This window comes from Coregonus lavaretus, assembly GCF_964263955.1.
Source record: "Coregonus lavaretus genome assembly, chromosome: 29".
In the NCBI taxonomy this organism is placed as follows: Eukaryota; Metazoa; Chordata; class Actinopteri; order Salmoniformes; family Salmonidae; genus Coregonus; species Coregonus lavaretus.
The window spans coordinates 13,633,854-13,646,539 of record NC_140016.1 but is presented as its reverse complement, the minus strand read 5'-3'; positions in this window follow the sequence as shown (position 1 = coordinate 13,646,539).

Genomic DNA, 12,686 nt, shown 5'->3' with positions numbered 1-12,686 from the left:
TTGTACTGTAGGACATGGCTGGTAGACAGTGTTTAGTTCCAGAGGGTGTTGTACTGTAGGACATGGCTGGTACACAGTGTTTAGTTCCAGAGGGTGTTGTACTGTAGGACATGGCTGGTACACAGTGTTTAGTTCCAGAGGGTGTTGTACTGTAGGACATGGCTGGTAGACAGCGGCGCTTCAGTGAATGGTGTGGCAGATATTACAGCCCAGGATCTGATGCCCTTCATCTGGCCTAGTGAGGGAGAGTGCCAGCCAGGCCAGCAGAGAGACTATGCCCCCCTCCTCCCCCCCCTGTTCCATCACCCCCTATCTCCTGGCACAGTGGAGCTGAGATGTTGCCCACATCCAGAGCAGAGGTCTGTCTCAGTAGTGAACATGTAGACAGCTGTGTTTAACAGAGCTTTCTGGGATAGGAGACAAGTGGTCAGTACTATGCTCTCAGCATACAGTAGCAATAAGGGGAGATTTCAGTGTTAAATGGATGGCTTCCAAAACCCCTTGTACAATGCTTTTGTTTGTAAGATTATATATATACTGAACAAAAATATAAACGCAACATGCAACAATTTCAAAGGTTTTACTGAGTTACAGTTCATATAAGGAAATTAGTCAATTGAAATAAATTCATTAGGCCCTTTTCAATGGATTTCACATGACTGGGCAGGGGCGCAGCCATGGGTGGGCCTGGGAGGGCATAGGCCCTTGGGAGCCAGGCCCAGACAATCAGAATGTTTTTTTCCCCCACCAAAGGGCTTTATTACAGACCGAGGTCCAGGGCTGGCGTGGTTATACCTTGGTCTGCAGTTGTGAGGCCAAATTCTCTAAAACAATATTGGAGGCGGCTTATGGTAGAGAAATCAACATTCAATTATCTGGCAACAGCTCTGGTGGACATTCCTGCAGTCAGAATGCCAATTGCATGCTCCCTCAAAACTTGAGACACCTGTGGCATTGTGTAGTGTGACAAGACTGCACATTTTAGAGTGGCATTTTATTGTCCCCAGCACAAGGTGCACCTGTGTAAAGATCACGCTGTTTAATCAGCTTCTTGACATGCCACACCTGTCAGGTGGATGGATTATCTTCGCAAAGGAGAAATGCTAATTACCAGTGATGTATACAAATTTGTGCACAACATTTTTGAGAAATAAGCTTTTTGTGCTTATGGAAAACTTCTGGGATCTTTTATTTCAGCTCATGAAACATGGGACCAACACTTGCGTTTATATTTTTGTTAATTGTAGTTTCAAATGGATATGATATGACTGTATCACAGGAGGTTGGTGGCGCCTTAATTGGGGAGGATGGGCTCGTGGTAATGGCTGGAGCGGAATTAGTGGAATGGTATCAAATACATCAAACACATGGTTTGATGCCATTCCATTTGCTTCATTCCAGCCATTATTATGAGCCGTCCTCCCCTCAGCAGCTTCCACTGGACTATATGTATGCCAAGAAACCTCCACTTACACTATTGTACTTGTCAGTCCTTTAACTAGACCTACTATCGGTGACTCTGTTTACCCGACTGTTTGTGTATTTAATGAGAATAACTTCAAAGATGCATAATTCATCATTTTTTACCTCCTTTTCTACTGACAGCTGCCATATGTTTAATTTCTGTCATAATCATCTCCATGGAGATGCATTACAGAGTAAAACAGATCCAGAGTTGACGCTCCATGTGAAAACATTCCATATCAGACAATGAAGTCAAGTTACTGATAAAACCCACTAAGATTTTTATACAAACATAATATTGCTGTCTGAAATTGTTATTCAAATGTTTATGACAATATCAATTAATATGCAAATGTCTTTTTTTGTGGTAAATAGGTTTTACGCATAAAGATGACCCAATTTCCAAAACCTGTCGATCTACTTAAATTATTCCATTAATTCTATAGTTTCTACTAGGGTGCTATGTGAGAGTATCTCACTGGACCTTAGGGACACTGGGAGGAGAAGGACTTGAGGTGTAAGATCATTACCCCAAGGTTCAGTCCCTCCTCTCCTCCCTCTATCCTCAGCATGGTGATGTGGGGGTCTGTGCCCTTCAGACTGCCATCTGCTGTGATGTGCTGTTATCTCCGATGGTACAGGGCCATCTGTTCACACTTTACCAAGTCAGAGAAGGAGGTGCTGGTAATGGTGCAGGCAGGGTGCTAAAACAGGAATCAGAGAAGGTGGTGTTGGTGGTGGTGCAGGCAGGGTGCTAAAACAGGAATCAGAGAAGGTGGTGTTGGTGGTGGTGCAGGCGGTGCTAAAACAGGAATCAGAGAAGGAGGTGCTGGTAATGGTGCAGGCAGGGTGCTAAAACAGGAATCATAGAAGGTGGTGCTGGTAATGGTGCAGGCAGGGTGCTAAAACAGGAATCAGAGAAGGTGGTGTTGGTGGTGGTGCAGGCAGGGTGCTAAAACAGGAATCAGAGAAGGTGGTGCTGGTGGTGGTGCAGGCGGTGCTAAAACAGGAATCAGAGAAGGTGGTGTTGGTGGTGGTGCAGGCGGTGCTAAAACAGGAATCATAACGACATGAGTTAGAATGAGGACACTACTTCTGAAAAAACACTGGCTAATCATAATAATCATAATAATACTCATAATAATAATAATAATAATAATATGAGGCTGTGGAATTAGAGGGAGATGCATCCCAGGGGCATTGCTAGATTCCTTAAATCACTCCAGCACATTAAGTGTAAAGAAATAGTTGTATATCACACTGCTGCTTTAAAGGACAGCTAGCCGCTTCTGTCTTAAACATACAATTAAAAGAGCTTTTGTGGTGGTGGAACTGTGAAAATTACAGCACAGCATTACAGCACATAGCCATGATGTAATTGGTGGAAATGCATCATTTATTTTTGCAGCAGCAGCTCAATCATCAAGGGAAGACTATCCAATATATTATTGAAAGAATGAAAGTATGGCTACAAAATATGATTTATACAATACACAGTTATTGTTGAGAAAAATAACATCCTAATGGGAGTAGTGAAATGTTTATATCAATTTGCAGCCTGTGATAAATGTCTTCGCCTAAATCTAAGCTGAGGAGACTGATTCCCTCTCATTAATTTGGTACAAACTCATTTGCATTATTCAGCCAAACATAAATACGTATTTTCTAATTGAAGAAGAACATGTTTCCATCACACTGCATGGTTTGGTGTTACTCGTCTGTACAGTATATAGTCACATTGTGACATATGAGATGCTTCATTTTTCCCTGTCAGGTAGATGAGATAACACAGTCATGAATGATGGGAGATTTCATCTTCAATAAACAGGGATCGAGAGTGAAAGGTTGATTGTGACTCATTAGTGACGGTAAGAGAAGTGTCTATACTGTGACAGGAACATAGCTACTATCACTGGGACACTACGCTGAGAATGACATAGGGGACCTGGAGGGACTGGTGTTCATTATCTGTTCCTCTGAGTGGATGCTGTTTGATCTGGTGGGATTTCTATCTCATATATAATTGCCATTGGTGCAACATGACCTTGTGCTCATCCATTTAGGCCCAGTCCCCTTTTAATATTTTAAGAATCCTTTTAAAACATCTTATGCATGCTGGTGTATACTAGAGTTCATCCTCTAAGCAGGCTTGCCCAGAGGGGACAATTATCAAGCAGACACTTTACATTTTCTCTGCTTCTGTGCTGGAGGTGTCTCCCTTTTGCAACTTGTAATAAACCAGATAGATTTTGTATGAACTACGACTGCTCTCCTTTTTGTTCAACTGGACATCCCTATTACACACTTCTTCTTCAACTGGGATACATTGCACAGGGACACCACTCTGAGGATGCATAGGAGACCTGGAGTCCCTTTATAACATATTATCCTGCATAGGAGACCTGGAGTCCCTTCATAACATGTTGTCCTGCATAGGAGACCTGTAGTCCCTTTATAACATGTTATCCTGCATAGGAGACCTGGAGTCCCTTCATAACATGTTATCCTGCATGACGCTGGAGTATAACGAGTCCATCCTTTAAAAGCTCACCCAGAGGGGACGTGTCTGAAAGAAGGAAAATTGAGTAAAAACATGTATTTCTTCCTCAGGAAAAGGATACACTGTATCAATTGAAAATACCCCCTCTACTATTTCATGATCAGTGGAATGGTTCATAAGAAAATGTACAATAGTTTGAAAATATTAAATCAATTATCAGGCAGACATTTGAGGAATTTATTGATCTCAGATCCCTATACATGACACAATAGGCAATATGTTTAGTAAGGACCCCATGAGTCAATATATGTTAGAATCACCTTTGGCAGCGATTACAGTTGAGTCTTTCTGGGTAAGTCTCTAAAGCCTTGTTCACACTGCAGGCTTTCATGCTCAAATCAGTTTTGTTTTTCAAATCCGTTTTGGACTACTGACTGTCCAAACAGCAAGTTACAAATAACCAAATCTGATTTGTGTGTGTTCAGACAGCAGTCATTTGCTGACAAGGCTATGCTAGTTGTCATAGTAACGACAGGTGTGCATTCAGTGGTGTAGGCTGATTGGTGGTGGTGTTCCTGCGTCCTATCACAATGCCTGCCATGGACGTTGCTTTGAATGTTAAGAATCATAATGTAAGAACACTTTTAAAGCCTCATAAAATAATCCAACTTTCAAAACAAGTCATTTTTGACTAGCCACAGCAGTCAACTAGCTAGCTAGGTAGCTGTTTAGCTTTCCAGCAAATTCACTAATTTGTTTGTAAACAATTAACAAGCTAGTTAGCTACCACATGTTCTTGTCAAACTGTCAACAGAATGAGTAGCTAGCAAGGAACATAATATGCTGAATAATAGTCTAAAAACCACTTGAGGGCAAATAAATCAGATTTGACCGTTCAGACACAAGTCACATGGCAGGAATCTGATTTTTATCTGACTTCAAACCACCTACAAAGGTGGTTGGAAATGTGGCTTGAAATATCCGATTCCATATACTTTTTGGCTGTTCAGATTGCAGGAACAACAACAGATTTGAGACGGATATGCAAAAAAAATGGATTTCAGTCACTTCGAACTGCGAATGTGAACAAGGCTTAAGCTCCTTCCACACCTGGATTGTGCAACATTTGCCCATTAGCCTTTTAAAAATTCTATAAGCTCTGTCATATTCGTAGTTGATTATTGCTAGACAACCATTTTCAGGTCTTGCCATAGATTTTCAAAACTGTAACTCGGCCACTCAGGAACATTTACTGTCTTCTTGGTAACCAACTCCAGTGTATATTTGGCCTTGTGTTTTAGGTTATTGTCCTGCTGAAAGGTGAATTAATCTCCCAGTGTTTGGTGAAAAGCAAACTGAACCAGGTTTTCCTCTAGGGTTTTGCCTGTGCTTAGCTCCATTCGTTAATTTTTTATCCTGAAAAACTCCCAGTCTTTAATGATTACAAGCATACCCATAACATGATGCAATCCACCACTATGCTTGACAATATGGAGAGTGGTACTCAGTAATGTGTTGTATTGGATTTGCCCCAAACATAACACTTTGTATTCAGGACAATTTTTTTGTCATAACAAAAGGGTGGAATACTTATTGACTCAAGACATTTCATTTTGATATTATGGGGTATTGTGTGTAGGCCAGTAACACAAAATCTCTATTGAATCAATTTTAAATTCAGGCTGTAAGCCTGTAACAAAACAAAATGTGGAAAAAGTCAAGAGTGTGAATACTTTCTGAAGGCACTGTATGTGACAGTGGCCATGCAATTGACTTTTGGTTTTAAATTGATTTGAAGATAATGTGGTTGAGCTACCAACCAGCATCCAATTCCCTTCACTCTCATCCCTGCCCATATGAATGATGTTCTGTCCTCACGCTAGCACAGCAGGACATGGCTAACATGCCGTCTGTGGAATGATGTTCTGTCCTCACGCTAGCACAGCAGGACATGGCTAACATGCCGTCTGTGGAATGATGTTCTGTCCTCACGCTAGCACAGCAGGATATGGCTAACATGCCGTCTGTGGAATGATGTTCTGTCCTCACGCTAGCACAGCAGGACATGGCTAACATACCGTCTGTGGAATGATGTTCTGTCCTCACGCTAGCACAGCAGGACATGGCTAACATGCCGTCTGTGGTATAAGTGAACCAGAGCCCAGATGAACAGGCTGGGAATGTGATTAAAATCACTTTATTGGTCAATTGCACACAAGGTCCAACCAAAATTTGACTTCTGCTTTTAACCCAACCCCTCTGAAAGACATACAGTATAGATGTTTTGGAGAGGTGCAGGGGGGCGTTCACACTGGGCGCCCAGGGAGGTGAAGTGCCTTACTGAAGGGCACAACAGCAGGCAATGGGCCCCGTGTAGCTCAGTTGGTAGAGCATGGCGCTTGCAACGCCAGGGTTGTGGGTTCGATTCCCACGGGGGGCCAGTATAAAATAAAAAAATAAATGTATGTATGCACTAACTGTAAGTCGCTCTGGATAAGAGTGTCTGCTAAATGACTAAAATGTAAAATGTAATGGCAACTAGGATTTGATACCAGCAACCCTCTGGTTGCCAGCTCACTTACCGTTAGATTTTTCCAGTCGGACCAGGGATTTGAACTGGCAACCCTCTGGTTGCTGGCTTGGCTCGCCTCCCTAACCGCTAGGCTACCAGCCACCCCAGGGTGACTGTGACAGAGGCCACCCTCTTTCTAATGGCACTTCAAACTGTTCCTGAACAGGGTCACTCCTCCGGCAGAGCAGAGACAAGACAGTATGATTAGCAAGTCCCTGAATCTGATTATGTCCTTCGCTCATTATCAACCTCTTTCCTAGCGCCAAGTGTGATCATTACAACTGAAAGCAATAGAAATGCCAGTGACTCAAAAAACAATCACTTAAATGGCATTGGAGTATCTTTGGATATAGTGGCTAAGAGACTGGAGGGGTCAGAGCTTTCCCCTTGGGCACGGGCCTGATATCAACACAATACAAAACTAGTGTTTTGCAGTCACTCGAGGACTACACATTGCCGTGCCTCCCAAGTAGATCGCATACTGCACGTACTACATACCCCAACTCCCTTTCCCCCTTCAAACAAATTGAAATTGAAATCAAATTCAGAATTTATTGGACCTCTATCTCTCAAAGGCGCCTCTTTGACGAGTGATGAAAGAAAACTCTGCTCTTGATAAATATTTAATTCCCACATCAAAGAGGGAAATTACACTAATTACTATTCTCTTGATTTTAATAATTTGGAATCTTTTAGAACTGTGACATAATTTGTTTTTTCATGTTTAACCTTGTATCTGGTTCTCATCAGAACCATGTATCTAGAGAGTTGGGCCAATGTGGTTTCTGCATTATGATACATTTACATGACAACATTCTATGGCAGCTATGTTAGCTCTCCATTAACATTACATTGGGAATATTTAAACAATGCTATGTAACTGAATGTCTAGAATTAGAACAATATTCTAAATACATTACTCTGTTTCTCATTAGAGGATGTCAGAGCAAGGTGATGGTGGTAAAGCAGGATTAAACACATACGCATTAACAATCACTCTAATTGGATTAAACACATAGGGATTAACAATCACTAACTGGATTAAACACATAGGCAGGCATTAACAATCACTCTAACTGGATTAAACACATAGGCATTAACAATCACTCTAACTGGATTAAACTATTAGGCAGTCATTAACAATCACTCTAACTGGATTAAACACATAGGGATTAACAATCACTCGAACTGGATTAAAGACATACAGTGGCTTGCGAAAGTATTCACCCCCTTGGCATTTTTCCTATTTTGTTGCCTAACAACCTGCAATTAAAATTGATTTTTGGGGGGTTTGTATCATTTGATTTACACAACATGCCTACCACTTTGAAGATACAAAATATTTTTTTTCACACACAAGAAATAAGACAAAAAAACAGAAAACTAGAGCGTGCATAACTATTCACTGGGCTTTGACTAGGCCATTCCAAGATATTTAAATGTTTCCCCTTAAACCACTCGAGTGTTCCTTTAGCAGTATGCTTAGGGTCATTGTCCTGTTGGAAGGTGAACCTCTGTCCCAGAATTTCCCTGTATTTAGCGCCATCCATCATTCCTTCAATTCTGACCAGTTTCCCAGTCCCTGCTGATGAAATATATCCCCACAGCATGATGCTGCCACCACCATGCTTCACTGTGGGGATGGTGTTCTCGGGGTGATGAGAGGTGTTGGGTTTGTGCCAGACATAGCGTTTTCCTTGATGGCCAAAAAGCTCAATTTTAGTCTCATCTGACCAGAGTACCTTCTTCCATATGTTTGGGGAGTCTCCCACATGCCTTTTGGCGAACACCAAACGTGTTTGGTTATTTTTTTCTTTAAGCAATGGCTTTTTTCTGGCCACTTCCTTAAAGCCCAGCTCTGTGGAGTGTACGGCTTAAAGTGGTCCTGTGGACAGATACTCCAATCTCCGCTGTGGAGCTTTGCAGCTCCTTCAGGGTTATCTTTGATCTCTTTGTTGCCTCTCTGATTAATGCCCTCCTTGCCTGGTCCGTGAGTTTTGGTGGGCGGCCATCTCTTGGCAGGTTTGTTGTGGTGCCATATTCTTTCCATTTTTTTATAATGGATTTAAGTGTGCTCCGTGGGATGTTCAAAGTTTCTGATATTTTTTTTATAACCCAACCCTGATCTGTACTTCTGCACAACTTTGTCCCTGACCTGTGTGGAGAGCTCCTTGGTCTTCATGGTGCCACTTGCTTGGTGGTGCCCCTTGCTTAGTGGTGTTGCAGACTATGGGGCCTTTCAGAACAGGTTTATATATACTGAAATCATGTGACAGATCATGTGACACTTAGATTGCACACAGGTTGACTTTATTTAACTAATTATGTGACTTCTGAAGGTAGTTGGTTGCACCAGATCTTATTTAGGGGCTTCATAGCAAAGGGGTGAATACATATGCTGTCACGTCTCCTCCCGTTGCTCCCCTCCGGCGCTCTGATTCGCCGGTCTACTGAGCCACCGGTCTGAGCGCACCACCTCGGTAACACCGGAATGGAAACCCAACGCACCCTAATCACCTCCAGCGCACCTGCACCTCATTATCTCATCACCACCCCTATTTAGCCCTGGACTGTTCTGTATGATGTTGTGTGTGAGTGTTTAGCTTCGTGTCATTTACTCTGTTATTTTTCTTTCTTATTGTTAAGTAAACCTTGACCTTGTTAATTCCTGCGTCTGCGTCCTGCCTCTTCGTATACTCAGTACTCGTCACATATGCATGCACCACTTTTCCATTCTTTATTTTTTAGAATTTTTTGAAACAAGTGATTGTTTTCATTTCACTTCAACAATTTGGACTATTTTGTGTATGTCCATTCCATGCAATCCAAATAAAAATCAATTTAAATTGCAGGTTGTAATGCAACAATAGGAAAAACGCCAAGGGGGATTTATACTTTTGCAAGGCACTGTAGGCAGGCATTAACAATCACTCTAACTGGATTAACAATCACCTCGAAGATTTTTTCTTCATCTAGTCTGGCGCGAAGGATATTCTACAGACACCCGATGAGGGTGTAAGTCGCTCTGGATAAGAGCGTCTGCTAAATGACTAAAATGTCAAATGTAAATGCCCGTCATTCGCATGAGAAAGAGACAGAGATATCGTGGACGTAGGTCCGGGTGCCTTGTAAGGATCCGACGTCGAGCGAGTAATCGGTCTCTTCTATCAATCCTATTAGCCAACGTATAATCATTTGAAAACAAAATGGACAACCTAAGATCAAGAATATCCTACCAACGGGACATAACATTTTTTAATATCTTATGTTTCACAGAGTCGTGGCTGAACGACGACATGGATAACATACAGCTGGCGGGATATACGCTACATCGGCAGGATATAACGGCTGACTCCGGTAAGACAAGGGGTGGCAGTCTGTGTATATTTGTAAACAACAGCTGGTGCATAAAATCTAATACTAAGGAAGTCTTGAGGTTTTGGTCGCCTGAGGTAGAGTATCTCATGATAAGCTGTAGACCACACTATTTACCAAGAGAGCTTTCTTCTATATTTTTCGTAGCTGTCTATTTACCACCACAAACCGATACTGGCACTAAGATTGCACTCAATGAGCTGTATAAAGCCATAAGCAAACAGGAAAACACTCATCCAGAGGCAGCGCTCCTAGTGGCCGGGGACTTTAATGCAGGGAAACTTAAATCCGTTCTACCTAATTTCTACCAGCATGTTAAATGTGCAACCAGAGGAAAAAAAAACTCTAGACCACCTTTACTCTACACACAAAGACACGTACAAAGCTCTCCCTCGCCCTCCATTTGGCAAATCTGACCGTAATTCAATCCTCCTGATTCCTGCTTATAAGCAAAAACTAAAGCAGGAAGCACCAGTGACTCGGTTAATAAGGAAGTTGTCAGATGACGCAGATGCTAAGCTACAGGACTGTTTTGCTAGCACAGACTGGAATATGTTCCGGGATTCTTCTGATGGCATTGAGGAGTACACCACATCAGTCACTGTCTTCATCAATAAGTGCTTCGATGACGTCGTCCCCACAGTGACCGTGCGTACATATCCCAACCAGAAGCCTTGGATTACAGGCAACATCCGCACTGAGCTAAAGGGTAGAGCTGCCGCTTTCAAGGAGCGGGACTCTAACCTGGACGCTTATAAGAAATCCCGCTATGCACGCTGACGAACCATCAAACAGGCAAAGAGTCAATACAGGACTAAGATTGAATCGTACTACACCGGCTCCAACGCTTGTCGGATGTGGCAGGGCTCGCAAAGTATTACAGACTACAAAGGGAAGCACAGCCGCGAGCTGCCCAGTGACACGAGCCTACCAGACAAGCTAATTCACTTCTATGCTCGCTTCGAGGCAAGCAACACTGAAGCATACATGAGAGCATCAGCTGTTCTGGATGACTATGTGATCAGGCTCTCCGTAGCCAATGTGAGTAAGACTTTTAAGCATGTCAACATTCAGACGGATTACCAGGACGTGTACTCTGAGCATGCGCTGACCAACTGGCAAGTGTCTTCACTGACATTTTCAACATGTTCCTGACTGAGTCTGTAATACCAACATGTTTCAAGCAGACCACCATAGTGAAGTGCTTTGAAAGGCTGGTCATGGCTCACATCAACACCATTATCCCAAAAACCCTAGACCCACTCCAATTTGCATACCGCCCCAACAGATCCACAGATGATGCAATCTCTATTGCACTCCACACTGCCCTTTCCTACCTGGACAAGAGGAACACCTACGTGAGAATGCAATTAATTGACTACAGCTCAGCGTTCAACACCATAGCGCCCTCAAAGCTCATCACTAAGCTAAGGACCCTGGGACTAAACACCTCCCTCTTCAACTGGATCCTGGACTTCCTGACGGGCCGCCCCCAGGTGGAAAGGGTAGGTAACAACACATCTGCCACGCTGATCTTCAACACGGGGGCCCCTCAGGGGTGATTGCTCAGTTCCCTCCTGTACTCCCTGTTCACCCATGACTGCATGGCCAGGCACGACTCCAACACCATCATTAAGTTTGCCGACGACACAACAGTGGAAGGCCTGATCACCGACAACGATGAGACAGCCTATAGGGAGGAGGTCAGAGACCTGGCCGTGTGGTGCTAGGATATCAACCTCTCCCTCAATGTGATCAAGACAAAGGAGATGATTGTGGACTACAGGGAAAAAAAGAGGACTGAGCATGTCCCCATTCTCATCGATGGGGCTTTAGTGGAACAGGTTGAGAGCTTCAAGTTCCTTGGTGTCCACATCACCAACAAACTATCATGGTCCAAACACACCAAGACAGTCGTGAAAAGGGCACGACAAAGCCTATTCCCCCTCGGGAGACAAAGGATTTGGCATGGGTCCTCAGATCCTCAAAACGTTCTACAGATGCCCCATCGAGAGCATCCTGAATGGTTGCATCACCGCCTGGTATGGCAACTGCTCGGCCTCCGACCGCAAGGCACTACAAGCCTCCTGCCATCCAGGACCTCTATACCAGGCGGTGTCAGAGGAAGGCCCTAAAAATTGTCAAAGACTCCAGCCACCCTAGTCATAGACTGTTCTCTCTGGTACCGGAGCGCCAAGTCTAGGTCCAAAAGGCTTCTTAACAGTTTCTACCCCCAAGCCATAAGACTCCTGAACAGCTAATCATGGCTACCCAGACTTTGCATTGTCCCCCCCACTCCACCCCACCCCCTCTTTTACGCTGCTGCTACTCTGTTTATTATCTATGCATAGTCACTTTAACTCTACCCACATGTACATATTACCTCAATTACCACGACTAACCAGTGCCCCCGCACATTGACTCTGTACGGGTACCCCCTTTATATAGTCTCCCTACTGTTATTTTATTGAAGCTCTTTAATTATTTTTTTATGTTGTTTTTTACTTAACACTTTTTTTCTTAAAACTGCATTGTTGGTTAAGGGCTTGTAAGTAAGCGTTTCACTGGAAGGTCTACACCTGTTGTATTCGGCACATGTGGCAAATCAAATTTGATTTGATAACTGGATTAAACACAAAGGCATTAACAATCACTCTACCTGGATTAAACACATAGGCAGGCATTAACAATCACTCTAACTGGATTAAACACATAGGCAGGCATTAACAATCACTCTAACTGGATTAAACACATAGGCAGGCATTAACAATCACT